This window comes from Calidris pugnax, unplaced genomic scaffold (genome assembly GCF_001431845.1).
Source record: "Calidris pugnax isolate Ruff unplaced genomic scaffold, ASM143184v1 scaffold273, whole genome shotgun sequence".
In the NCBI taxonomy this organism is placed as follows: Eukaryota; Metazoa; Chordata; class Aves; order Charadriiformes; family Scolopacidae; genus Calidris; species Calidris pugnax.
Window position 1 is genome coordinate 128206 of NW_015094508.1, and position 27924 is coordinate 156129.

The 27924-nt window shown below is 40.5% G+C and overlaps 1 long non-coding RNA gene across 2 annotated transcripts; it reads left to right on the forward strand.

The window, feature by feature from the left end:
* The first annotated feature begins 8812 nt into the window (after nt 1-8812).
* Nucleotides 8813-18482, forward strand: LOC106901867. 2 transcript variants are annotated; one of them, XR_001414396.1, is made up of 3 exons: nt 8813-10411; nt 11076-11171; nt 17810-18482. It is a non-coding gene; the product is annotated as an uncharacterized LOC106901867 (long non-coding RNA). The 2 variants fall into 2 exon arrangements; XR_001414397.1 differs by lacking the exon at nt 17810-18482 and adding an exon at nt 12809-13031.
* Nucleotides 18483-27924: the final 9442 nt, after the last annotated feature.

Here is a 27924-nt window from a genome sequence, read left to right on the forward strand (position 1 = left end):
CGCCCTCCCCGCTCGCCCAGCTGGCCCACAGGGTCAGGCCTGGCTGCCGGGCCCCCCCTCCCTTGGTGTCCCGGCCTGCCCCCGCGGGACCGCCGCCCTGGAGCGCGTCGCCTCTGGGACCCCGGCGGCCCCGGGTGAGCAGGGCAGGGCCGGGAGGAAGGAGCCACGGTGGGGTGGTGGTCCCTGCAGAAGGCTGACAGCCTGCGGGCAGTGTGGCTGGTGGGGTGCCGCGGCCGAACCCCGCCTCGCTTCCCGGCTCCTGCGCCCTTTATGCCGGGCCGCTGGGTTTTGTGCCACAGAGAGGTGGAAGCCAGCCCCCCGCCATGGCTGACTGAGGGGAGGGTGTCCCATGGCGGGGCCTGTGCTGCCCACGCCGCCTGCCAGGGCACCTCCGTGCTCTGTAGGGCCCACCCGCGGGTGGAAGAGTGGGTTCTGGGTGTTGGCGGCTGCTGGAAAGCCACCAGGGGTTACGCTTTGGTGCACAATCCCTGGTTAAATATTAAAAGGGGAATATCCTGCCTCGTGCCCCTGGTGGGAAGCCTGGGGGTAGAGGGTTACCGAAATGGCTTGTAGTGTTTCCCACTGGGGTTTTATCCTGGTACGTTTAAATGCCAAAACTGTGAAGAAGCATTCGTTTCTCCATGTAACTCCTTGACAATGGTCTCCTTCCCCCCTTCCCACCCCAAAAGCGTGACTAAGGTGAATATGCAATTGGGACCCAATTCCTTGTGGGATTATGGTAGGGTTTTCAATATCTGTTTGTAAACTTGTTGATTATGATTTTCAGACTTGGAGATCAACTGGTAAGTGTAAGCAAGAAAAAAAAAAAATGAGTGCTATTGTCTTGCTAAATGACATGAAGGACAGTGCAGAATGAAAGTTCAGTTTATCTTATTTAATTACACTTGACACCATCCATTCCAAAACGTGGGCTGGTGAATTTTTGTATGATTTCTGTCTGTAATGACTGGGTAACTCAGGCCTGGGGTAGATCAGCAAAAACTGCGATTGAAACCTTGTCATATTTCCTCTTCACATGGAGCTGGCTGTTCTGGTTGACAGCTTGGGGAAGGAGACACATATGTCCCTTGCTGAGACAGGCAAGAGCACTAAAATCCACCTGGATGAAAAGCAAGAGCCATAGGCTATCCCAGGTGTTAAGACCTGGAGCCAGCTGTGTAAATTTATATAAAGACTCCTAAAAAAGTCTTTATAAAAATGTATTTTCAAATGTGTTGAGCAACTGCAGTAATTTGTCTGCATCTGTCACCATCAGGAAAATTTAATTAAAAAAATAAAAGGAAGCCTAGTGGTAGAAAGGAAGCAGATGATTAAGTATCATATTAGTTTAATTAAATCATAAAAGGTGCTAGACCACTTAAAAGGAAAGCTGGCATACTACCATGTTGCAAAGCCACAGAAAAAAAAGCAAAAGAAAAATAACTAATGCAAAAAAAGCCAGTAAGAAACACCATGACTGTGTCCAGAGTTTGGTACAGAAATGTGACGAAAGTGTGAGTGGCATTGAGGAGGTATAGAGAGAAAAAGGCACAGTGAGGTTTCAAGGTGGGCAGGATCAGGCTTACCCTGTGCAGGAGAGCGCTGGCCTTGGTTCTCACTGCCACAGAGTGTGAGGTCTGGTTTATTTTTTTTTTATTTCATCCCATGTATACTGGGAATCTTGGATGTATCAGTAAGTAAAAGGTCTGACTTGTCCCAGGAGGCAGGGAGGTGGTGTCTCTCTGGGCAGTAGCAACAAAATCGGTTGCAAGACAATGTTAGCATTTAGGCCTGCCTTTAGTTTTATGTCTATTCACCTTCTCATGTACCCTTTCTTACAACTTACTCTGTTTTTCTTATGAGCTGTTTGGTGAGCTAGAGGAAATAACTGCAATACAGTGGTTCCTGAAAACTAGCTAGAATTAAGTTAGAGTTTACTTTTTCCTCCATGTAGTTTCCATGCTTTGAGTGTTTCTTTTAAGGCTTTAAGTATCCTTTTTTCATATTAAGGATGTCATGGTACCTGCTTGGAAGAGCTAGAATTGTCTGCCTCACTCTTAGCACAAAAAAAAAATGCTCCCCTGCTGGTATATAGCAATGTGATTGTAGCTGATATATGCCTTCCTGGAGCTTGCAGTATCTTAGAGGAGTTGTGCAGCCTTAGAAAAAACATAATACAATTATGCTATATAACTTGTGAAGGCTAAAGCTGTATCTTATTTCCATGTTCTGCAACAGTAGAACAGTATACTTTGAATTGTATTAAGACGTCTACATACTTGTGTCCTGCTACATTACCGTGTTTCTGTTATTTTTCTGCTAGTGTTTTGTCCCTAAAAATTTTAAAGAAAAAAAAACATGCCAAGATTCTAGTTTTTTTTTCTTAAAAATTTATCTTTCTTTTTTTTTCACTTCATCAAATCTAATTCCATGGACATGACCTTGAAAAAAAGAAGTTGATAACTCATGGCCTCCACAGAAATTTAAAGCAGCATTTTTAAAAAGACTTAGGCGGGTGAAATGAAGATGTTTTAAACATCCTGATGAGCAAGCTGTTTTTAATTTGATCTTTCTATTATAGAATGACAGACATTGGCTTTGATCCTGGATGTAGAGTCAAGCTGGCAGTTTCTGTATGGGGAGCTATAAAAGAAAAAACTGTAATAAAAGTGTCCCAATAAAATGGAAAAGAATTAAAGGTAGCCCAAGCCCATGGATCATTCTTGAAATGTTGAAGTTATTTTAAAAATGAACTCAGCTATGGAAAAAGACCAAAAGAACTAATACTTTGGGAGACTAGCAGCCTGTAAAGCTACCAAGCACAGCTGCTGAGCAAACAAAAATCTAAATTCTATTCCAACCATTTTTGGCTATGTGTGATTTTGGGACATCCTGGAATAGCTATGAAATGAATAGGATGCATGTGTGAAAAAATGTCAATACACTTCATGTGCACAGGTAATAGGAATACTTTCTTTAGCTGTATTGCTCACTGTTACAAAGTTCTCAGAGTAGATCATAGGTAAGATTTGTATGTGTGACAATATAGTTTTATTTTCCGTGTTTAACATGTTGGGTCTTTTAATCTTAATGAAACATACAGAGAAATCAGTCTTGAAAAATCTGAACATTTGCCCTGGGAAAAACTGACGTGCATTTGCTTGTATGATTTTTTCTTGGAGCTAATCCAGGATACTTTGTTCTAGACCCAGGATCATGCATAAATATATAACTGACTATTATATTGACAAGTGATTACCACATAGTGACCTGATCTGTGTGTAGCCCTGTGTCTCAACATACATTTCCAACCCGTAGAACTGTCTTAACAACATTTTAAGTGAATTGCTTAGGAACATAGCAAATAATTTCACAGGCTGGGGGTGTTTCCCACTCTGGCATTTGAGTGTTCCAGTGCTGGGAGAGGCAGAGAGGTCCTACAGGAACATAAACAGCACAGTGTAGTGCTCAGGGCAGCAAGTGGAAGCTTGCCTCTTCGTACTCCTTAAAAAGTATCTTCAGAGATTGTAGTTAAGAGAGGGAAAAGCAATTTAATTTTAAATATTTAGTCCTTCAACTTTTTCTACCTAGGTCAGCCTATTAGTAGTAGTAGTATAAGCTTTGTTGACAGTTTATTTGATCTGTAAAAAAAATACTGAAGTGCCTTTTCCTTATAGTTGACCAGAGGTAGGAAATTGCATCTCAGGGAAATGCTGAAATTGTGGGTATGGCATTCTTTAAATGCTTTGGTAAAACAACAGTATTTAGCAAAGATTTCAAAAAACAGGTGCTAATAATCTATCTGGAATGCAGGTAGTTTGCTTTTTTTTTTTTTTATTTGAAGACAGTTCACTAGAATGGAAGTTTATTTAGTGCTTTATTTAGTACCATAAAGTCAGGGAGTACATGCAAAATTTCAAAACACAGAGTGATCAATTCCTGTCTAATATACCTAATCTTAATGAGAAAATAATCCAATAAAAAGGATAGTATTTCTAAGTACTGTGAAAATTTCCAGTTGTCATCCTTTGGCACCAGACTGTGTTGCTGCACTGGCCTCTATTATTGCTAAAGTAACTGAAATTCTTGTGTCTTACTGTATTCTAGTAAGTTGAAGAGTAAAATCTTTATGGACTTGACTAAGCATGAGCCATCAAGCACAATGCTTTTATCTCTGAGTTCCAGAATTAGGCTATTAGCAAAGTTGCTTTGCTTTGGTTCCACTCTTTCTAGCCAAATATGAAGGCTCAAATTAGAGACGGAAATGAAAAGTGTGATTCTGGATGAAGTTCATTGAAGAGCCAAATGAAGCTCAAGGAAATGCACAAAGCTGTGTTGTATGTGTACAAGAATACTGTACTGTGAATTAGTGCACAACATTGCAGGATTTTTCCTTATAACCTGGAACCTGTGCCTCCTGACATCTGACCTCAAAGTTTAACTGCTGTATACACTATGTAATATAGCTGGATAAGCAAAAAAAATATATTCTGGTGCCAAGACAGCCTGTAAAATAAATAAACAAGATAGATGCCTCAACTGTCCCCAGGGACAGAGCTGATGGGGTGCTGGTTTTTATGGTTTTTTTGGGGTGGACCTGGTTTCATGGCAGTAATGTCTTTGGACAGAGAGATACTCTTTAATCCAGTGTAGGTCAGTTTTAAGCTACCAGATCCCATATTGGTGTATTTAACTGATCCAACCCACTCGCTTAATTTTAAAGGTGTATCTATTTCTATTCCAGTAGCTGGGTCTGAATACACAGGGGGTCCTGGTTATCTACTTGCACCTTCCAGTAAGATTGCCAGTAGCTGCTTTATCTTCTGTTTGCATAGGTTTTTCTACTGTCTTACCAAAGACACTCTAAACCTTATCAAATTAGTCATTCTTCTCTGTGTTTTTCTCAACTGAGTTTTTTTCAGACTTTCACTTATTGGTCAAAATAGTATTCTTTTAAGTAAAATGATCTATATTTGGCTAAAATCAAAAAGAGAGGAGCATTTCCTTCCTTCCTTCCTTCCTTCCTTCCTTCCTTCCTTCCTTCCTTCCTTCCTTCCTTCCTTCCTTCTCTTTCCTTCTCTTCTTCTTTGTTTTTCCTTCTTTCCTTCCTTTTTTTTTTTTTTAAATAAAATTAAATTAAATCCTGTGCCAATTCACTGGGATTTTTAAACTTTTTTGGAGCCACAGGAATCACAGATGAAAGGAAGATGACAGCTGAAGATAGGATTTTTATTTGCTAGCTTACAGACCTCTAATTCTGAATATCTTTTTTTCTACCAAAACACAGTTTTGTTCTATCTATCTCAACTGAACATTAGAGTTTTATCAGCCATTTTTCTCTCTGAGATCAGAACAACTCACCTGTGTCCAACTAACATAAAAGTGTAATAATGAAAACATATTAGAATTCCTTGATAATGGTACACCTGTTACACTTTAAAAAACTTTGGTCTGGAACACTATGTTCTAGATCACTTCTATTTTCTTCCAAGTTCAGTTTCTGTTCCCACTATGAATAATGTGAAAATTGTCACAGATTTTGATGGAAGCTGGCAGAGACCATGCCCATGTGATAATTAAAGGAATTTCTATCAGTGAGAAATGCTTTGAATTTTTTCTTTCTTGCTTTAAGTGTAAACGTTTCATACAATGCTTGTACATTTTCCTGGCTGCAGACCTTTCATGTTGTAAGAAGGTAGTCAAGTAGAGAAAGGTGGCATAAAAATGGGTTTCGCATATCAAGTTTTAAATTATAACTGTTGTTGTGGTTTTGGGTGGATTGGCCAACCAGAATAACAGATGGCCCCTCCCTCCCCACTCTTCAGAGAGGAGAGGAAGCGATAAAGAGATTTATGAGTTTAAAAAAAGAACTAAACTACTTTAATGAAAATATTAATAAATAATGTAATAATAAATAACAATAAGAAGAAAATAATTTTCAAAAAAGGAAAAAAAAGTATACCGTATATACAAAACGGTATCAAGTTCCCAGGATGTCGATCACATCAGCAGCAGGTGCAGGGGAAAGTCCCAGGCCGGACTCGGTGATGGACAGGAGCCAGATTCTGGATCTGGAGTCAGGAAGGCAGACAAACAGACAGGGTCCTCCTCAGACACTGGCCATTGAAGAAAGAGAGCTGACCCTTTGATCCCTCAGCTTTTATACTGAGTGTGGTGCAGATGGGATGGAATACCCTGTTGGCCAGTTTCAGGTCACCTGTCCTGTCCACTCCTCCCTGCACATGTGACTCCTCTACTCTTTTCTGCTTCCAAACCTTCAAATGGGCAAATAATGAAGTTAGCTCACCTTGGTTGGTATAGCAATAAGGAAGGGCCTCTCTGCATACCGTTTCTTGGTATAATCAAGTCTAATCACTCTGAGAGCGAACAGTTTCTGAACAATATACTGTTAATTTCAGAGTTAGTTAGTTAGAAGAGGCCTAGCTAAAAAGTAAAATTACTGAACATCTGCTTTATCTCAGTCCAGGACAACTATACACTGTTTACAGAGGGTTGAAGGAAAACCGTGCTCTGAAAGTCATCAAGGGCAGATATGTTTTACAAACTCCAGCAGTTCTCATTTGCCTGGAAAGTATGATGACATATCTGTGAAGTAGTCGTGGGCCAGCAGCTGTGTAAATCCATATGTATATTGCGGTAAAGGTTTTTAAAATGGTTCTTCCATTTTCTAAATTATTCAGATGATTAGGTGTCCGTGAAAAGAGGCAGACCAAACTGCAAACAGTTTTCTTTCCTAGTTACACAAAATGTCAAGGATGAGTACGAACAACACATACTTGTCACAGCACCCTTCTTCAGCTCCATGGGAGAAGGAGTTCTGGTAGTAAAAAGGAAAGAGATTAATTAATTTTGCATGATGATTAAAAATTTCTGAGTTTCTGCAAGGCATTTAGAAATGTCTAGCAGATAATACCAGCATGGCACAGATGGGGTTTCTGTGGAAGGGCGGAAGAATGATCTCTTCATGGGCAGACTTGTATTCAAGTGACCGATTTAGAAATGTTTATAAAAATTCATAAAGGGGCTACCCTGAACTGATGGATAGGTACAAATATGATCAAGATAGATCAGATGGAGAAGATAAATACATCTGCAGCGTGGAGTGGAGGCTGACCTTTTGATTTTTGCAATAGCTTGCCACCTGCAGACTCAGAAATGTACACTGCTTAGGGCAAATGACTAACAGGAGTCTGAACTGGACCTGATACCTGTTTCCAAGATTTTGTGGATCAGGCATTATTGTTTGCAGATGTGACTTGCTACTGGCTGTTGCAAAAGAAGACATGTATTTACTATTGCTCTTTGGCACACCGACAACTGCAAGGTACCTCCACCTCAGAGCAAGAGTTAGTTCACAGTAGCACCAGCACCTGACCTCCAGGACCATGTGAGAAGGCTGTATCCTCACCATACTGGCAATCAGCTCTTACCACCTTGAAAAACTGAGAGGTAAAAGTATGTTAAAAAAATACCATTTTATTAGTAGAATAATAAATTGTTCTCCAAACAAAGATATTGCCTTGCCATGTTGGAGTAACATTGTTTTGTCTCCATAGTGTGCAAAGTGCACATGCATTAATATATGGTGACAGTGAACAAAGGGCAAAGTTCTGCTGCTGCTCCAACAATTCTGCAGAATGACTCATTATGTGATATATCATACATGTAGCTACTCTAATACATATGTAATTATAAAATTATTGATTCTTACATTAAGTTGCTCCTTACCGCTCTTCACAAAAGGCATAAATGGAACTGGGGGGCTTTGTTCACCCACACACCATTTGGAGGCTTATTTTAATGAAGACATAACGAAGCCGAACACTTTCTTGACAGAAGATAATGATAGCAAATGACAAAATTATTTTAAAGCTCAAGTCTCTTGGTAACACATTGAAATGGATGAGTGGGTGAACACTAATTTGGAGAACGTTGAGCAAGTTCGAGGAAATAGGTTAACTTAAGTACCCAAAGATCTGGAGGGTGAAGTGGAGAAAGGCATTCAGAATTATTGGCTATGCAGCTCTCAAAAATGAGTTACAGGCACATGATCTGGCCTTTCAGTTTATTTCAAGAACTTGAAAATGCTCGTTGCCCTTGACATTCTTTCTAGCCAGAGCTAAACAATCATTGCATTGCCAATTTGTCATCAGGAGCTTTATCACAATGATGTGCTTTAAAAACGAAGAATATACTTTTAAAAGGGTAAAATCTATTTTAGAAGGTAGAATCTCTCACTAGGTAAGAATAAAGAGCTGTAAAAAGGTAACGAAGCCCTGTGAAACCAGACAATTAGTTTAAACAATAAATGCCCTGCTAATGTGTATACCCTTGAAGAAGAACAGAACGCTGATAATAAGGAACATTCCACAACCAGCTGAAAACCAGACAATTACTGTATAAGGCATGAAGTCAACAAAAATTTGCAGTAACTAGGGGAAAGTTAAAGGTGGCAGTGGGAGACCTCGACCACCAACTCAATTGGAGACTGAACTGGACTACCCCTCGCCCCATGGTACTGAAGCATGCACACATCAGTTAAAGGACCTTGTAACTTTAAAAGAAAGTGAGAGACTGTAACCAAAAGAAATTGTTAAGAAAAGGTACTAACCAATAATTGTAGGTAAGGTTGTGTATTTCTGTGCTTTGAACCATATAAATATTCCTAAGAGTTTTTAGGCCAGGGTGCTAACTTTGTGGATTACTGCCTAGCACCCATTTCTGCATAAATGAAATAAATAGACAATACCTCTGCTCTGTGTATGTACTGGTGTCTGCACAATGTGTAAATGACCCCGCATTGGGACAATAAGAAGATTTGGGAGTATCAGCAGGCTGTGTCATAGCCTCAGCTGTTGTAGTTGCCTGCACGCATTAGGTTAAGATTCTAGCCCAAAAGAGTGTGAAGAAAATGTTGAAAAATGTAACAGTAATGCAATGTAAATGCTCTGAAGGCAAGCAGAACTCTTTCTTTATAATTTTTAAAAATCTCGTTTTGTTTAAGCCAGCCGCACCATTTTCTAGGGAATGACTCATGATTTTTTAACACATTTAGTTGTCATAGTTTAGTTGTCCTGTTCCATACACATCTGGGGAATTGTAGCTATTCTTGACAGTCTTATTTTGTAGATTGTAAAGTCTTTGTGATAGGGACATCACTTACATGTATTACAAAGTATTGCTTTTTTCTAACAAGAGTCCTCCTCCACAACTGGGTCTTGGGGCACTTTCATAACCTATGTTTAAAAATAATAGTAATAACAACAACAACAATAATAATAGCAATATCTAAATAATAATCAGGGGAAGGCCATTGGCAGTGGTCTCTATGCCCCGAATACCTTACCTATTCAGTATTATCAGAATAAGAAATTGGAGGGGAGGAGAGGAAACCCTAATTCCTGAAATTATTTTGCAGATATTATTTGTCTTTGAAAGGGATAACGTTATTTTCTGGCAGGCAGTTTGGGCTGCAGTACGGAGGAAAATATACAACTGGCATTGTTGTTGGGGTAGACAGGTACTGACTAATGGCAGAGGTCTGGAAATCAGAACACAGATGTGGATTTGGAGAAAAAATTGGAGAGCAGAAGAAAAATGCCAAATTCATCCAGGAATACTGGGATTGTAGCTTGTGCTAGCAAAATCTTGTTGCAATCCAGTGCACATATTTACTTTTGTAATCTCAGAAAATATATACCTGTAATGGCGCAATTGTAACTGACAGAAACTTAGGAGATTTGGGGAAAATTGTGCAATTAGCTTCTGACAATTAACTTCTGCAGCATAGTCATTACTATGCTTGTTGCTGGGGTTACTATGGATCTTCAAAATTTAGGATAAGTATATGTGGAGTGTAGGAAGTTGCACGGGAACTGTGCCATTGAGTCATATATATTTACATTTTTCAGAAAGACTGGGAAACCAAGTATGTCTAGAAGGATTAGTAAAACAGGGCAAAAGCTTAATGTGTTACCTGGCAGCTAGGGTCATACAGGAGTTGAAACCACCCTGTCTAATGGGGATACATGAGTGGAAAGCAAAGAGGTTGTTTTTCTTTTCTGTTGTTACTGGGGAAAAAGTATAGAGGGGGACTGAAGCAGATTTTTCCTTTGACATTTCCTTGTTAAAATGTTTTTTTGTGATCCTGTGTTTTCTGTTGAGGGATACAAATATTACACTTTCACTGCACACCATGGGGCTCCAGGATACAACTGTGACTCTGGAACTGATGGGGAAACAGGTACGGCAGAAAGAAGGGAGACAGACAAGAACGAGCAGCAGATTAGCTTTTCCATCTTAAGAAAAGACCTCTGCCCTCCTCTGGAGACTTCTGAAAGATGATGGGTGTTTCTACCATCCCATAACTATGAAGGATTGCTGATGGAAGGTAAACCTGACCCTTTTGTTCTGTGTATCTTTATGCTTTGAAACTCCTTCTGAGAAAGATAGAATTTCTGCAGGATCTGGGGGACAAAGCCAACAAAAGATATATCATCCCAGGAGGAACAGGGTGACTGCTGTGTGTTAGACCATGTTTCCACAAACTTAGATGAAGGAGTTGCAATGAAATGAACACCAGCAGCTCTAGCTGTATGGAAATAGCTGATATGTGAAAACTTCCCATGGTTTGGAAGCCGTATTACTTTGAGACTGGATGTTTAGCCACTGAGCTTTGATTCAGCCAAACTGGAAGTCATAGGACAAATTTTCATGGTTGTAGGAAAACCTTAAATGGCAAGCATCTGTCTCAGTGCCTTAGCTGCAGAAAAAGCCTGCTAGGAACAAGGAGGAGAAATGAATGCAGTGCAGTGCAGAGGAGCCAGGTGAGTGCTCCATCAGTGTGGTCAGTAAATCTTACACACAGCTGTTAGTATTAAAGAGGCTATATTTTAGTGCAAATTACGGAAGCAGTTTGTACAGTGGTATGGTCATTGTTTCAGTATATCATGGGAGGGATGTTGTTGATAGTGGCTCACAGGACACATGGGACTTACTGCGATTCTTAGTGTCTTCTACCTTGTAACTATTTCAATCCTGTTTTTGCCTTCTAGTGCTTCAGTTATTAGGCCTGTGAAATGAGGATGATGATGCTTGCTTCACAACAGAGGTCCATATAACCCTGATAAGGGAACAGTGCTGCACAAGAGGTGAGGTTTTCTACTTTATTAGTTAGAGAAGCCAAAGGAGAAATCTTGAGGCTTTGCCTTAGGACTTTAGTCTACCTGGTAATTAACTTCTAAGAAATCATTTAGCTAGAGGTCATTTAACTACAAAGTAAGAAATAGAAAGAAAAACATGAGAAATTACCTTTTAATTTTTTGAAGTGTTAAAATGTGAGTTTTTTAATATCACGTTGTCATGGAAACGCTGCTGGACTTGAAACTGCTGACTTCTCTAGCCAGACAGAAACTTGTAGTCATCAGCAGCCAGTAGGACTTCAACCTATGCTTTTAGCAAGCTTTATAATTAAGTTTATCCATGGTATGTTAAGCATATTTTCACAGTTCTGGCAGAAATGTCCTGTGAGAACAAACAAATCTGTCTGAAAATAGCCTTCAGAGAGGCAAAAGGCTTCTGAGAAGTAGCAGTGAAAACTCTTTGTCATCCAAAAAGACATGAAGTCCCTCCATGCATCAGAACTTAACTGCAGTACAGCAAATTTGCATGGTAAGGCTTTCAAGTGACTGAAATACAGAAGTATTATAACAAGTGAATAGCTTATTTTGTCCTGGGCTGCATGAAAGTGACCCCATGCTGCTGCCCAGTGTCAGTGCAGCTGGCTCAGAAGCCCACAGAAGGCAGCCCCTTCCCATGGGAGCAGAAGAAAGTATTCAAGAAGCTTTTTGCAACTTTTCCTTTATGTGTATGTAAATTCAGATATGTGTGTGTGTGTATGCTGCAGTGAACGCTGAACTCTGCTCCCCCCTCCCCTCCTCAGCCCTATTTGTGAGGAGACCTCTGTGCCAGCATGTCCCCCTATTTTTGTCCTCTTTTCACCAGCTAAAAAATGGAGGAGGACATGGGACCCAACATGAACCAGAGTATTATCTTTCAAGATAATAGATTCAATTGTAGGTTTGCTTCAAAATTATCACAGAGGTGTCTCCAGCTCTCCAGGTTCTCTGGATCTGGTGACCACATAAAGATATGACCATGGCAGTAGTCGCTCATATTCTTACGGAATCGACCAGCAGGGAGAAGTAGAACATGTTCTTTGTCAAAGCAGGAGCCACATCACAGGAATCATGTTGTTGCAAAGTCCTCACACAGTCAGCTGATATTGGGGAACTCCTTTTCATCTAATGTGTCTGGGGGGTATTCCAGTTGCTTCAGTCTAAGGAAATCCTGATTAACCTCAATGCTGTTATTTTCAGATTAAGTCCGCCTGTTTTCTTGAAGGTAAAAGTAAACTCTCCATTGCAAATGAAAATCTAATGTCAGGGATAGAGCCTGATGTAGTACTGAATTGTCTAATCTCAAATTTTGTGAATGTGAAGGTCAACAGTAGCATCTTGGGACAGATCTTATTATCAGCTCTACTGTGACACCAAGGGCAAGGCACTGAATCATGTATAAGTTTGTTTGGAAGAGGCTGTATGTTGAAAATATCAGCTAACAATTTCTTATGTTGTGGTGAATGAATATGTGGATAATTTGGGGCTCATAATCCTTTCTACTGGATTGTTACCTTTACAGGAAGGTAAGGAGGAAATTCTGGTACATATGGGGAGATGTTTGTTCAGTAAAATGACTTTCAGTGGTGGGTTGGTCACTTGGTTTTCAGATCCAGTGTCACTACAAGTGATCACAAGTTGCAAGAAACTGCAAAGAATTCAACCTCGACAGAACAAGGCAGAAAATCTCAAAACGTGGGATTTCTGAGTGTATGTTCCTGAGAGAAAAATTGAATATGCTGGACTAAAAGAATCAGTTAATTCCTTAATATACTGATATTACTAGTGAAATTATCCTAACTGGCCAATTTGCAAGAGCTCATCATTCAATGAAATGCCTACTGGATGGAGTAAACAACCATCATTTTCTTGTTGTTTTGTTTTGGTTTTTTTTTGCAGGCTTTTTTTCATTGTTTTGGTTTTGGGTGGGTCTTTTGTTGCCTATGTTTTTCTCAGTTTGAAAAATAAAACATTAAATATCCACTAGAGGTAATTTTTTTTGGCAAGGAGGTTTGCAATTCATTGTTTAAAGTGTTTTTCCAATTACTATTATATGTCACTTTGGTTGTGAGTATGATGCTGGAAGTTTGTTTTTGCAGTCTTTCTGGAAGAGAAGGGGCTGAACATAAAACAGAGGGTGTTGAGGCAAACCAATGCATTCCTGTGAATCAAAAAAACGGAGGGGGGGCCAGGACTTGGGGCTCACACTCTGCATGTATCATCCAAGGCAGAGGAAGACTAGTCTGTGGCAGCTTGATGCTGAAACGCTTTTTTCCCCATCTCTGCTACAAGACAGATGATGTTATTCCTTCAATACATGTAGAAAGTGAGATAAACATTTTTGGGTGGGAGTAAGACAACAAGGAAAGATAGGCAATGGGATCTTCTCTGGTAGGACATGATAAACTCTCTGGAGCCAGAGGAAAATTGCAAGTTCCTACAAACTCTTGACACAAATTACAGCTGTAAATAGGGAAGACAATCTACAGGTGATGTCATTACACGTGAAGTCAAGTTGGAATAAATGATCCTAATTTTCTCGGGGAAATCACACTTGCATCACAAGGGGAGTCTCATGGTATAGGTTTAACAGTGCTAGACTTGTGAAGGGATCTCTTCTAGACTTGCTCATTAAAACCCTGCAGAAATTCCCCTATGAGCTAATTAGAAAAAACCCCACAGCATTCTAAACTTTGCCAGGTCACCTCTTACATATAAAAAGGCCTTGACAAATGACACGGAATTTACATGTAAAGCATGACTTTTCTCTTCCTTGAAGTTTAATATTTTCTGCTAGTGGAGTGAGGAAATCCTTTGGATGGCCCAGTATAGCAAATTTGAAATCCAAAAATATGCCAGGGACACCATTTTTCTTGTGAAGCTGTTGTGTGTAATTAAATACAAAATTTTTGTTTGAAGATGCCTTCTGGGCAATAGCAGTAGTGCTGGCCCTATGAAAAGTCTTTAGCTGCGCTGTTTGCATACTACCTTATCAGTAAACGTTTTATGAGTCTTGCAGGTCTGCTGCAGACTGACAAGTCAGTTTCAGAGTTGTGGCCCTGTACAGCTATCAGTGTGATGGCTGTAAGTTGTCAGCCCTTCTCTGTCTCTTGTCTGTGGGTTCAGTTGGCCTTCTACCATTGCCTATGTCAAGATCTCAATGCCTTTTTCACATTTGCCCCTTTCATGCTAATAGGCTACAGGAAAAGCAATGTGGTTCCTAATGAGGTGGCAATAAAAGCTGATACAGAATTTTCTAAGGAAGAGAAGACTGAAGAAATATGAAGCTTAAACAAGACGAGTAGAAGATAGAGAAATATTTTGCCTCTGCTCCCTCACTGCAGGCAAACTGGTACTACTTTTTCCGTTGTTGTTTTCTTGGTGAGAGGACAGACTCACTGAATATATGCACCTTTAATAAAATCGATTACTTGGGATTGGTATAATTTATTATTAGAAGATTTATATTAATGTATGTTAATATCTATTTTGTTTGATTTTATTTTGTTCTATTTTCTTAGATTTTATCTGTGTGCACTTAGGGACCATTCCTATTCATCTGATTTCTCATTTTATCACAGAACGAGTCTCATTGTAGTCTGTGGGATTACTGGAATTGTACTAGAGAAACTTCTATGTAGGTCTATTAGGCCCATTTTTTAATGTACTTCAAATGTAAGCCTGCTCAACAAAAGACTACAATAACAACAAGAAAAGCTCTAAAATAGTTTGTTCCTGTGCCAATTAATTTCTTATTATTTACATAGCAATGTTTTGCTTCTATAATTTATTTTGCTGAAATTGTAGTATAATAATCATAATCATAACAACTAATATAATAATTCCAATGGTTTTATGCAAGAATAGGATTTGTATTCTCGTTTTTCTAAGGAGCCATGATCTTCAAGTAAGGTGACTTCTTCCGATTGCATATGTTACTCCATGTCATTCAATAGGTTCCTTATTGCTGAGTGGAACTATAAAAATTCAGTTCCTTGGAATTTTAAGTAGGTGTAAAATAGGGACTCCACTGGAAATGTTCAAAATTGCTTAGGTTTTGTCTTCTCAGCAGTAATTGGCTCATTATTTTGTCATGCTGTGCCTGCCTTTGACTTGCTCATCCTCAGTACTTTGAAAATTAGGCTTCAACGTCTCTAACTGGATGCTCCTCATTATTTCTTGCTTTGGAAATGCTAGTCTGATCATTGTGTCTCAACCTCTTCCTGAGACCAGTAAGGATGATCTCTAATGCTGTATTTTCCCGATTTTATCCCACCATGGATATCGATTGTGCTTTCATTTGTTTCTTTCATATGCACGTGTGGCAGGTGTTTAGCATTTTTTGCTTTGTGCACTTGGATCTGCAAGATAAACATGATGGATTTGTCTGTCTCACTCTTTCTTCATGCTCAGTGAAAGTGTCCTTGTACCATTGAGTACTTTTTTCACCTCGCTGGGCCGCAACAGAGCTTGCACAAGCAATCACAACACTAATGATGTTCTAAGAAATAATTGCAGAGGCATTCTACTTATAGAAAAAGTAAAAAAGATATTTTGTTCTGACTGTGTTTGAGGCAAGGCAGTCTCACTCATAATTTTGCTGTGGACTCCTTGGAGCCTCTGACTTCAGCAAGCTGGATTGTGCTCTGCTGTGACTGTTATTCTGATCTCTTTAAGTGCCTGATTGAGAGATACATGTTTTGAAGGTATAGAAAGCCTGAGTGCCTCTACTGTAAAATTCTTTATTCAGTGAGGCTTATGAAATATCTCTGCTGTTCCTCTGTATTATAAACCATGTCTAAATTTATTTAAGGTGATATTGGGCAGCTTGCACCTAGCAAGGTAGCAACCTTGGAGAGAAAGTGAATTACGTAAGAGTTTATTTTCACAGAATGATGCTTTCTTGCCCCTTGTTATTCATTTTTGATCCACATTGTTTTGTAAAGAGAGAGAGAATCTGTTTGTGAATTGTCTGTGGGTTCAGTTACAAAGTACTTGAAGATGGCATCTGATTTTGGTAGAAGACCTAGTACCCTCTGCATGGGCTCCAGACTTTAAAGGGGAGGATGAAAGAGAGGCAATGCTGTTGTGACTAATAAGTCAGTCATGTTACTGTTGTCAGATATATGAACTGTCAACCCTATTGCAAGACCTTGGCAATCAGGCTGACATTAACTGCAAAGTCATTACTGTGTCTGTAATCTGTATATATTTCGATTGTCCTCGTTGCACAATCTTGTATATACCATCCGTAAGAAACATATATAATTATTTTCCATATATGAGAATGTTGCCACATTTTAGAAATAGCTCTCTTTGTAGAAACACACAGTGCACAATTCAGAAAAAATGATGCCTTGTCTCATCCAGGCTTTCCTTCCTACATTCCTCCACACACGGAGAAAATATCAGGTTCAGTCCAAGCTGGTTATTTTCCAAGTAAGTGTAAGTTAACCTATGCTGCCTTGAATGACATTTTTCCTTGAAGTTCTGTTAGGAGAGTGATCCTGAAGGTGTGCTCAGAGAGCATGATCCACCTGCTTAGAGTAAGGTGGAGGTTGTGAGCAGGTAGGCAGTCATTACTCTTCAAATTTCCATGGACTTCTAGGCCACTTCCCTGAAAAGAAGGCTGATTTTTGTGCGTGGTGTGTGTGCAAGCAGCTTAACTAAGAGCAGCCTTGCAAAAGCAGCGAAAAGGATCTTTTTTTTTTTTTTTTTCCCTTTTCCTTTCAGCTTCTAAGCATTGTATTTTATTATGACCTTGCCTGTTAAACCCCTTTTTCTCCCCAGGAATCATAATTAGGCAAGCTGAGCTTATACGCAGTAAGGCTTTCTTTAAGAGTTTTGTTGTCAGAGAGGAAAAACACCCAAAATTTGGAGGGGAAAAACCGCATGTACGTGATCGTGATGTACATGGTCCTGATGAGCTGGCAGGTCAAGAGGCCCCTGAGGAGCCAGGGGTCCTGGGGCAAGAGGGCAGGGACAGGCAGGGCCCCTTTTGTTCAGCCTACTCACCAGCTCCCTCCCGTGGATTAGCCAAGATACTGCACGTCTGTATTTTTCTGTCGGTATCTCTCTGTTGAGATCCAAGTAGACAAGAAAAAAAGGTATTAAAAGGCATTACGAGTTCCTGAGTACATTTTCACTAACGTTATATTCTTTTTTTTTGCAAAAATATCAAAGACTTGCTATTCGTTGCTTAGAGGAATCAACAGATGCTCTCAAAATGTGTGAAAGAGCTATAATGAAAGGCTATGTTATGATTAACGGAGTTGTCTTTATTCAATATGTATTCTGTTTTCTCTTAGGCATTGAATACAGCACCACATTGACAGATGTTAAAGCAACTGGACTATGTTGTTTGGTAGAGGTAGTGGGAAGGGAAAGAGGAGACAACAATCATTAAAGATGCTTTTGATAGAGTTTTCTTCATACTTAGAAATATAAATGGACTGTAATCTATGTCATTTTCTGACTACATCAAACACTTGCTGTGGAGAAAAAGAACTGTTCGCTTGAAAATGGTATTAGCAGTGCTCTAAATTGCTTTGCTTATGCTGGAAACAATTAATAATTATTCTTTTTTTTTTTTTTCTTTCCCATCATCATAGCAAAGTGAAACTTCATAAAGGAGAAGAGTGAGGAATTTTAAAACAAAGACACATAAAGGACATCATAAATTGATTATTAAATAATAGCAAAACATATTGCTGGGCAGATGCAACATAAGACACCAAAACATACCAAGTCTTGACTAACTGTGAATAAATCACAATCTAACCTTTTTATGAACGCTGCTATCGGCTAAGGAATTGACTTTACAGAGGTGTGTCCATTTTTGTGCTATGGAAATAAAGCTGTAATTGTAGTCAGTGTTTGGCAGCTAGCTAGGATGCAGTTAGAATTCCATGAATCTGAATCCTTTTGTAGGACACCATTAAACAGCTGGTTACTGTGGAGCGGATTCCTCACAAAGAAGTTGTAGTGCAACAAGCTTTCCAGGGACGAATACAGGCTCTGAGTAGATAAGGCAAGGGAATTAAAATTAATTGAAAGACCATTGTGTTGTAAAGCACATGGATTTCAAGACCTGGGATAAAGGATCTGGTTTAATTGCTAATGAAGTGTTTAAGTGGGCTAATGAAGGAAGAGTGTGTATGTAGGTATGTACACTTGTTACTAACAAGAAAAATCATAGTTTCTACAGATTCAATTGCTACAATAGACAAGTTTATATATATGTATCTTCAAATGTAGTAAATATTGTACTTCCAAAATTGTGAATTATAGCTACATAATCAAACCCATCAAGAGTTTTGAGTTGCATAATTGGTCTTCAAAAGCTAGTAGCTTCCAGAAGTAGTTTCCACTGAACTTTTATTCCTTTCTTTTCTACATATATATTGTTAAGTTGTTTTTAATTACAATGCCATGTGATATTTTCTTACACAGGATCAGATCATTGATTTCACAGAAATAAACAGACCTGAAAAGACACAGATAATAATGTGATGTTATCTCTGCACAGCATTTCCAGTCAAACATTCAGATCTGCATTACAAGCACTGGCCTGCTCCAAAGCAGTGCTTTTTCTGAATTGGCATTTATGGTTCATAAAAAGCAGAAAAAAAATACCATGAAGGCACTGGTAACTGTCAAGAAAGGCTTAAATTTTAACAGCTGTATTTATTTCCTGTTCTTTTTGTTGGCCATATTCTACCTGCTGTGAGAGGACCATTACGTGTCTCTCAGGGTAGAAGAGGAACCCGTAGAGACTGGCTGCAGCGGGGAAGGTCACTTTCCTTACTGGAGTACCAGTCTAATGGCTGTGCCTATGGCTCGGTTAGGTCATTCAGCAGCAGATGAGCAGCTCTTGCCTCACCACTGCGTGCCCTCAGGACTGGGAAACAGACTGACAGCTGTTTTGTGATCCCCCCTCTCTTCTGATACCCTTCTACCCACAACTTATTAAATTTCTAAACAGTTTAAGGGGAATTTTAAAGTTCCTCATGGATGTTTTGCCAGCATTTTTTAAATTCAACAAAGCAATGTATTCTCTAGTCCTGTTCTTAGCAATAAAAGAACACTTCCAACAAAATTTTGACATTAAAATGAAGAAATTATCAGTCCTTGACAGACAGCTGGTATATACAGTTTCAGCTTGGGTGACTGAATTTATATAAAACTGGAAAAGCTGAAGGTCATCAGAACAGGGAAAGGCATGCTAATTTAGCAAGTGTACCAGTCCCCAGCATATAGTTTTGGCCACTATTATTTCTCTTAATGTCTTTACAGTATTTTAAAAATTTATTTTATGGAACAAGCTTGTAGCGAGAATGAACATCTTAGCGTGGCTGTAAAGTGCTCTAAGTGCAAGGAGTAGCAGGTGAGAGCTGTGGTATTTGAAAGAGCTGATGACTTGACAGAAAATAACGGTGGGCCAAAGCTGCTTAAAGAAAGGTGGAGACAGATGTGTTGGACTTCGCTAAGACGATTTCTGAAGGTTAGGGGATGCACATCCATCTTTACCCCTGGCACTGCAGTGGCCTCTGCTCAGCTCTCTACACCAATTACTCTTAATCTCACAAGAAAACACTGTACCAGAGAGTGGTGTGCATGGCTGAATTTGACTCAGGCTGACATAAATTAATATTGCTTTTGCAAATATAGGGACATTTATTTGAGGTAAACTTTCCTTATATTTATTAGACACCAATCAAAATTCTATGGATGGGAAAAGAGGAGAAAGGTCAGTACTTGGTAAACTTCAGTCTATTTGTTTCTAAGCTACAAGTAGGATCATAGTGTGGAAGCGAAGGGGAGTCTATGGCATCCTTTCTGCATCCTTCAGCTGCCTTTGTGTGGATCCCGTAAGGTCAAGGCAGAAGTGCAGCTTTCTTACTCGTAGGGAAATAGTAGATACTGTCTCAAGGCTGTTTGGCTGTTACCTGGCATCTAAAATGGCTTAGAGTGGGCGGGCAGGCTTATTCTGCACTGGAACATTTAGAAGGAGGTATCACCTTGCAACATGCTGCTTTGTTTGAAGGCTGTAATTTAATTTATGTGACAAGGGAGGTATTAGTCCCTAGCTGGATTTCCTGATCCCCTTAACCTGACTGAATGATAACTTACAGAGTGGGAAGGGTTTTCAATTTTTTATTTGTAAATATGACAATTTCAGGAAGATGTTGAAGATGAAACAGAAGGAAGGGAACATAATGCATTAGCTAAGTCAGTTTACTTTTACTGTGGAAAAGCAGACCTGGGTAATATTCTTTGTCTGCCACCTCCCGCATTGCATCTTGTGCCTTACGGTACCAAATCAGCTGAATGAGGACTACTGAGTGAGGCTCTGCATATCAAATGTCTCTGTGCTTCAGCAGAAGGAAAAAAGAAGCCAAGGGTAGCCATGCTCAGTTCTGTAGTGACAAAAATATTCTCCTGCCTGTTGCTGGCTCAGGTGTTCTGAGAACAAATTGAATGCATAGACTGGGAGCCAGTGTGGAAATCAAAAGTCTTGTAAAGTAAGTTTTCCACTTACAACTTCTGTCTTTCAAGAGAGAAACTCAGAAAGTTAAATCCATTAACTTTCTGTTTTATATATTGTGGCTTTTGAAGCTCAGCACCCACCATTCAGTAGGAATAGGCTGGAGGCTACTTATGAGGTAACAACTGGACTAATTTTTGACCAAAATCAGGGTAGAAGAGCTCATCTTTTTAATTCATTTGAAAAAGCTTCTGTGGAGCTTACCTCTGGAACATTTTTTGTTATTCTGTTTCCAGAGGAGGAGGTTTAACTGATCCTGCATTCTTGTTTGTGAATGTGTGTGTGCCTGTTTGTTTCGCTCTCTTCTTGGAATAACTTTTGCGCCTTGAGGATCCCAGCTACATGACAAGACAGTCTCAAGACATAAAATTCCTGCAAGAGCCATGATGCTGCATGTCTTTGTGAGACAGACATCATCGGAGCCCTGCTGAGGAAACAATGTAAGACACAGATACATAAGAAATGAAGCTTCATTATTTACTCAGATCATCAAAATTCTTGGGTTTGGATATGTCAGTGGCATCCTCTTCTCTCCTTTGATGTACTCTATTAAGAGGAACCCCATTAGTAGTTTACTTTGGCCCTTGAAGAAATTCATTTGATGCTGGAGTGGGGTTAATTTTTTTCTTCCTCCAAGCACTGTTTCCAATACGGCAGTCTTGCCTTAAGCATTTTCCTTGTCTTCAGCACTACTTATTTTTTTTGTGAAGTAACAATTATTTGGGCTGAAATTATCAACTCAAACTGTTCAGACATTCAAATCTCTTTTTCAGTGTAAACATGTAGAACCCTAATTTATGGTAATTTAGAGCTCTACAAATTATTTCTGTGAAGTAAACAGAGTTCTTTGAGTAGCTCATAAAAGTATTGCTCTGCAGAGTTTTGCTTCATGCTATGTTGACTCTGACCTACCTTGCAAAACATTTTGTTTCATAAATTTTGCTTTCATGTGCGGAATGTTCATTATAATTCATCTGTTAGTATCATTTAAATAAGATTGAGTCATCAACATTTCTAAACTATATTGCAGACATGGAAAAAAATGCACTTACATTTAAGGTCATTTAGAAATCTTTCTTTCTAATAAGCTTATGAACAGAATTTTTTCTGTTGTGTGTATGTGAGCGTGAATGTCAATGTGTTTTCTAGAGCCTTGTAAATCAAATGCCATTACCTGTATCTCAATTTTTTTTCCCAAACAGTTGAGTCCACCCTCTGTGATCGGAAGGACTGGCTGCTGCTCAGAAGGGTGGTAGCACCCATCACTGGCCAATGCAGCTGCTGCTGCTAGAAGAGGAAGATGACAGTCACTTTCTACTAATGATACAGAGTAGTACGGCAAAATCGGTGTCTGAATTTGTGCCTTGGAGCTAGGCTACACCTTGGGAGTGAGTCTCCTGATGGGATTTGTATGAATGCAGATCCTCATATGTTATCATGCCCTTGCTCACAGCCCAGAGCTACAATCACCCTTTTTTCGGTTTTGTCCTTTTTGTCCAGGCGCCACTGGCACACCTGGCTGGTCAGTGGCATTGACCCTCAAAGTCCCATTCCAGGAAGATGGTTGCACAGTACCCTTCTGCAAAGGGGTGAAATGCAGGGCAGAGAGGCAGGAGACAATATTACAAGTTTCATACAAACTATTTAGGTGGAGATTTTCCTAAGTACAGGCTGGACAACATAGCCCTTACCCAGTCAGAATATAACTCTTTTGATGCAACATCAGAACAACTGTGAAGAGAAGGGAGAAAAACCTGTTCTATTCTTAATCGGAGAGATGATGACAGCATAACATCCCAATGCAATGACAGCAGAGGAATGGCTTGCTGTTAAGTGAGAGATTGCACTGAGTATGTGCAGACTGGGCTTGTATGGCCCTGGATGATGAAGTTACAAGGCAAAGTGATTAGACTGTATTAGGGAACAAAATGTAAATAATGTGCTGTGAAGAATAGTGTAAGTGAGAGTATATTAGGAAAGGAAGCAATGCCAGATAGCAGGAATCAAGTTAGCAACCATTTTCTAGATTTAGTACCCAGCAAGGTGACTAAGCACTGGCTTTCAGATATTTTGTCAGTAGTCTGAACATTATTTTAATTATTGATTTACGTTTTTTCTAACAGTGATTACATACATGCTATGAATTTAAACCAGAGGATTAAGAACATGTCAGCACTGGCTGTATATGATAAGCTTGTGCCTTTTTCATAACAGGTGGTCTGTAATAAAGCAGAGTGAAGATGTAAGTCATAAACCATAATTTTAAAAGTGGTGGTTAGGTTTTTACTGAATATTTGGTGTAGGAACCCAAAGTATTTTTCATTGATCAGAGCAATTATGCTGCTCAACAGGGCCCTGGTGCCACAGTGACTAGTGTGCTCAGATGTCACTCCTGATAACTGGTCAACTAACCTGTACTCTCAGCCTCATACAGGCACTTTGTATCTGATTTGCAATAAGAGTTATGGAGGATGTTATGTCTGCCTTTGGAGAAGGAAGAATGCCCCCAACGCACTGCCCTTTAACAAGATAGAGTTTGCTTTCACAATGCAGCACTGACAAAGATCTTTTCTATGGTGGCTTGATGTGTCCATCCATTCTGCTGTGCAAGGAAGTCCTGCATGCAGCAGACAACCTTGCTGGGGAACTCTTTAAGGAAGAGGTGTTGAGAAACAGCCTGCATCACCCTCTCTGAGGAATCTGTTGGGACAAAAGCGTGTTGAAGTGTCAGAAGACTTCTCAGCATCCAAGAAGTCAAATTTACCACCTCAATTACACATATTCCCATATTAATCTTATTTTTGTATGTACCCCCGGCCATCTTGTTCACATTGACTGAATTACAAGCCAGTGACAGAAATAAGTGCTCTCTGACCTCAAACAAGCCATCTACTCCCAGTCATATAAAATGCCTGCACCAGAATACATCAGAGGGTCCCTAAAGCATCCAAGTGTGCTGCATCAATCTAGCAAAGGCATGTTACTTCACCCCCTAAAACGTACTGGTGTTGAAAGAGCCTGGGAGCTCATTTGACTATAGGGCAAGTATTTAGGGTGATGCTAAGTTTTTCTGATCTCTACTCTGTACCTGATCCTCGTTCTACCTGTGCAATGTCCCATTTTTTCCTCAGCCAGCTGCACTAACAAACAATTTGAAACTATGTACACCAATTAAAACAGGGCAGTTTCTGACTTTGGAAAACACAGCAAGAGAACATAGCTATTTTGTATGCAGGAAAAGGATAAAAAGATAAAGGGCAAAATATTGCTCTTTCTGATTAGAAAAAAACCCAAACAAACCAAAACCAAACCCAAAAGAACCCAAACAAACAAACATACAAACAAAAACCCACCAACTAACTGGCTGGATGGCTGGGCCCAGGGAGTGGTGGTGAAGGGAGTTGAATCGGCCGGTCACGAGTGGTGCTCCCCAGAGCTCGGTGTTGGGGCTGGTTCTCTCTAATACCTTTATCAATGATCTGGAGGAGGGGATCGAGTGCACCCTCAGGAAGTTTGCAGACAACACCAAGCTGGGTGGGAGTGTCAAGCTGCTGGAGGGTAGAGAGGCTCTGCAGAGGGACCTGGACAGGCTGGCTGGCTGGCTGGGCCAAGGCCAATGGGATGAGGTTCAAGAGGGCCAAGTGGTGGGTCCTGCACTTGGGTCACACCAACCCCCTGCAGCGCTAGAGGCTTGGGGCAGAGTGGCTGGAGCGGTGCCTGGCAGAAAAGGCCCTGGGGGTGTTGGTTGACAGCCCACTGAACATGAGCCAGCAGTGTGCCCAGGTGGCCAAGAAGGCCAACAGCACCCTGGCCTGTTTCAGGAAGAGCGTGGTGAGTAGGACTCAGGAGGTGATGGTCCCCCTGTGCTCGGCACTGGTGAGGCCCCATCTCGAGTGCTGTGTCCAGTTTTGGGTCCCTTGTGACAAGAAAGACATCAAGGTGCTGAAGTGGGTCCAGAGAGGGGCAATAAAGCTGGTGAAGGGTCTGGAGAGTAAGTCTTAAGGGGAGCAGCTGAGGGAGCTGGGGCTGTTTAGCCTGAAGAAAAGGAGGCTGAGGGGAGACCTTGCTCTCTCAAGAGGTGGGGGTAGGTCTCTTCTCCCATGTAACAAACAGTAGTACCAGAGGAAATGGCCTAAAGTTGCACCACGGGAGGTTTAGATTGAATGTTAGGAAAAATATGTTCACCCAAAGGGTTATCAAGCATTGGAACAGGCTATCCAGGGAAGTAGTTGGGTCACCATGCCTGGATGTGTAGATATAGCACTTTGGGACATGGTTTAGTGGTGAACTCTGCAACGCCAAGTTTATGGCTGGACTCAATGATCTTAAAGGTCTTTTTCAACCTAAATAATTCTATGATTTTATCATTCTGTAATTTTTGCAGGCTGTCTGCCTGTCTTCTCCCTTTTCCACATCAGTGAAGTAGGTCCAAAAGTTAGAGTGAGCTTTCCTGCTCATTTCACTGATTCATCATGCACTGCTGGAGGTGAGAGGTAAAGGATCTCTTTTCACAAGAGATTCTGTAAGGAGGAATGCAGCCCAGCAGCAAGTTGGCAGGGAAGATTGCTTTTAATAGCTTTTTGCCAGATACCTTTTCCTCTCATCAGTGTCTCACCAGTCCTGTTGCAGCAGAGCTGTCCCATTGCAATCCTTACCCGGGCAGTCACACAAGTCTCAGCAGATGGCCACACCACAATCATGTAGGCAGTCTGTCAGGTGCTATTCCTGCGTGAGCAGAGATCATGAACATCCAACATGTTGTGCATCAATAGGAATACAGAGACAAATTAATGCGTGGTCAGCCATGGATGTGATTGCACTTTCACTGGTTGAACCAAATTATGTTGTCCTCAATTATTATCTCTTCTTCCCTTGGCCTGTGAGCTTTGTGTGATGCTGCTGTTGAAATAAAACACTTCTTTCCACCAAAGTAAACAACAGCTCCACGATGGACACAATTCATGCATCTGACATGTCTTTTTCACCAAATAAACACAAAAATCTCTTTTGTGTCACAATTCCTAATGAAAACCCCCAAAAGCCAGAGCTGCAGACAAGAAAGGCTGTGTTGTGCAAATTTCAGTAAGTGATCTGCTTATCTTAGCTGGCTGTTTAAGTTATGGTAACATGCTGAATGAGAAGAGGATAAAGCTACACCTTCAGTCGTGCTAGGGCTGTGAAACTAAGTGCAGTGTCACCGTCCTCGCAGCGTTACGCATCCAGGTCTCTCTACTCTTGACAGAGGGTAGGTTCTCAGCCAGCATTGACTGCATACCCTCTCGTTTTTAGCTGCACTTTTTGATGAAACACTCAAGCTTCCAAACCAGTACCAGCGAGGCTCTGGCAGCTAGCCAATCGTCCCTTTGTGATAGCTCCTTTCTGAACCTGTTCTGAAGACTTTCAGGTTAGCCACCCCTGGTTAAGGCATTGCTTAGGCTGGCTTGGGGCAGCAGAGGGAGCTGCATGACTTTCTGAGCTCGCCATCAGCCTGGTGGCTTGTCACACCTCCAGCCCACATGCACTGCACTCGGGAGGCACAAGGATGTGAGGAATCCTGCCTAGCTCTTCCTGGTTTCTTCTGCAGCAGACAGCAATCAAGGAGTATTATTATCTGAAAGCAAAGTCCACTTGTGTATAGCTTTGTCATCACATCCTGCTGTCGGAAGATGCCTTGGGAAGTAGCCTTTCATTAGAGTTTGCAAAGAGCAAACTAGATGGTATTGCAATCCTCTTGAGATGGCTGAGAATGAAAAGGGTTCATGTGAAACTGACATTTGCAATATGATGTTAGATTTGGCTCATCTGCCCCTCCTGCACTGGTATGCAAACCAGACATAAAAATTTCAGAAGACAACTGGAAAGACTTTCCTGTCTGTGCCTGGCAATTCTGGGAACAGAGAAGAACATGTGGGCTGATTATTCTTCCAAAGTTTTGTACTAGAGATATGCATGGGTCTGGAGAATTAGTTACTTTTTAACACTAGGATGCTTTGTGTGCTGTCCAGTGTGAGAGAAGGCAATTAAACAGTGAGTCCACAAAATACATCCAAAACTAAAATTTATTTTCATGGGGAGCAGCAAAGCCAATGGTATACTGTGATTTTAAGTACTGAGTAACTGTTAATACATTATAGTCACAAGTCTCAGAATATCTACAAAGCTAGTGGAAAAATAAGAGAAAGGTGACACTGTCAAGGTTTGCTTATTTATTGAAGTTGTTCATTATGAATCATTGCACATGGTGCACAGAAAAATGCACAACATATCTGTCGTGCTGGGCCACTTCCACACGCACATTCTTGGAGGAGTATGTGGGGTTTGAAAGGATGCTGCAGCCAGGGGGAAAAGCTAGGTATTTTTGTGGTTTCAATCACACTGTAGATGTGGTGCTTTTTATTATCATGGACACCGACAATGATGGGAATCTGGCCCTACAGGTAACTGTAATCAGGGCATTTCCTTACTTCTGAGTGCTTGAGATTTACATCTCAAACCCCTTTTGAAGTAGGGTTTTGTTTTCTGTATTGTGGCATTCTGTTCAGTAGCTGAACTGGACAGTAATGTCACATCTGTACTACAAAAAGACATAGAACAACACTTAGAAAGGAAACAGAACAGAACAGCTAACACTGCTTTTAGATACTCTTTGAAGTTCCGCCTTGTTGTGGGTGGAGGTGCGCTCTCCCTGTTTTTCCCCCTCTTCTTGCCCCGACCCTGGCTCCTGCTCGGGTGGGAAGAAGAGGGAGAAAAACAAGAGGAGCACACTGCCACACACCTTTGTTACTGATTGTGGTACAAAACTGCCTGGAATGTGAGAGTTTACTCTAATTCTTTATCTTTGTGCTGATTAGCACAAAAGAAGGGCAATAACAAAGCCCAAAGTCATGCATTCTGTACCCCAGAACTGTTTATCCACAGTATTTTATGTTGCAACCTATAACCTTCCAAATTGCAACACTACCATATTTTCTCATGTACTCTTAAAAAATTCCGTAAGATTTAGCTCTGCATTTGACCAGTGTATGAGAGGAAAGACAGAGTGGGTGAGAAGTCCATTTGGCTCAATGCAGTTACACGTCACCATGGGAGGCTACGTGCAAGCAGCCTGGCATCAACTAAGCACCTGATCTCAAACTTTTCGTCACTGTTTTCCAGAAATGGCTGTCAGCCTGAAGTTAG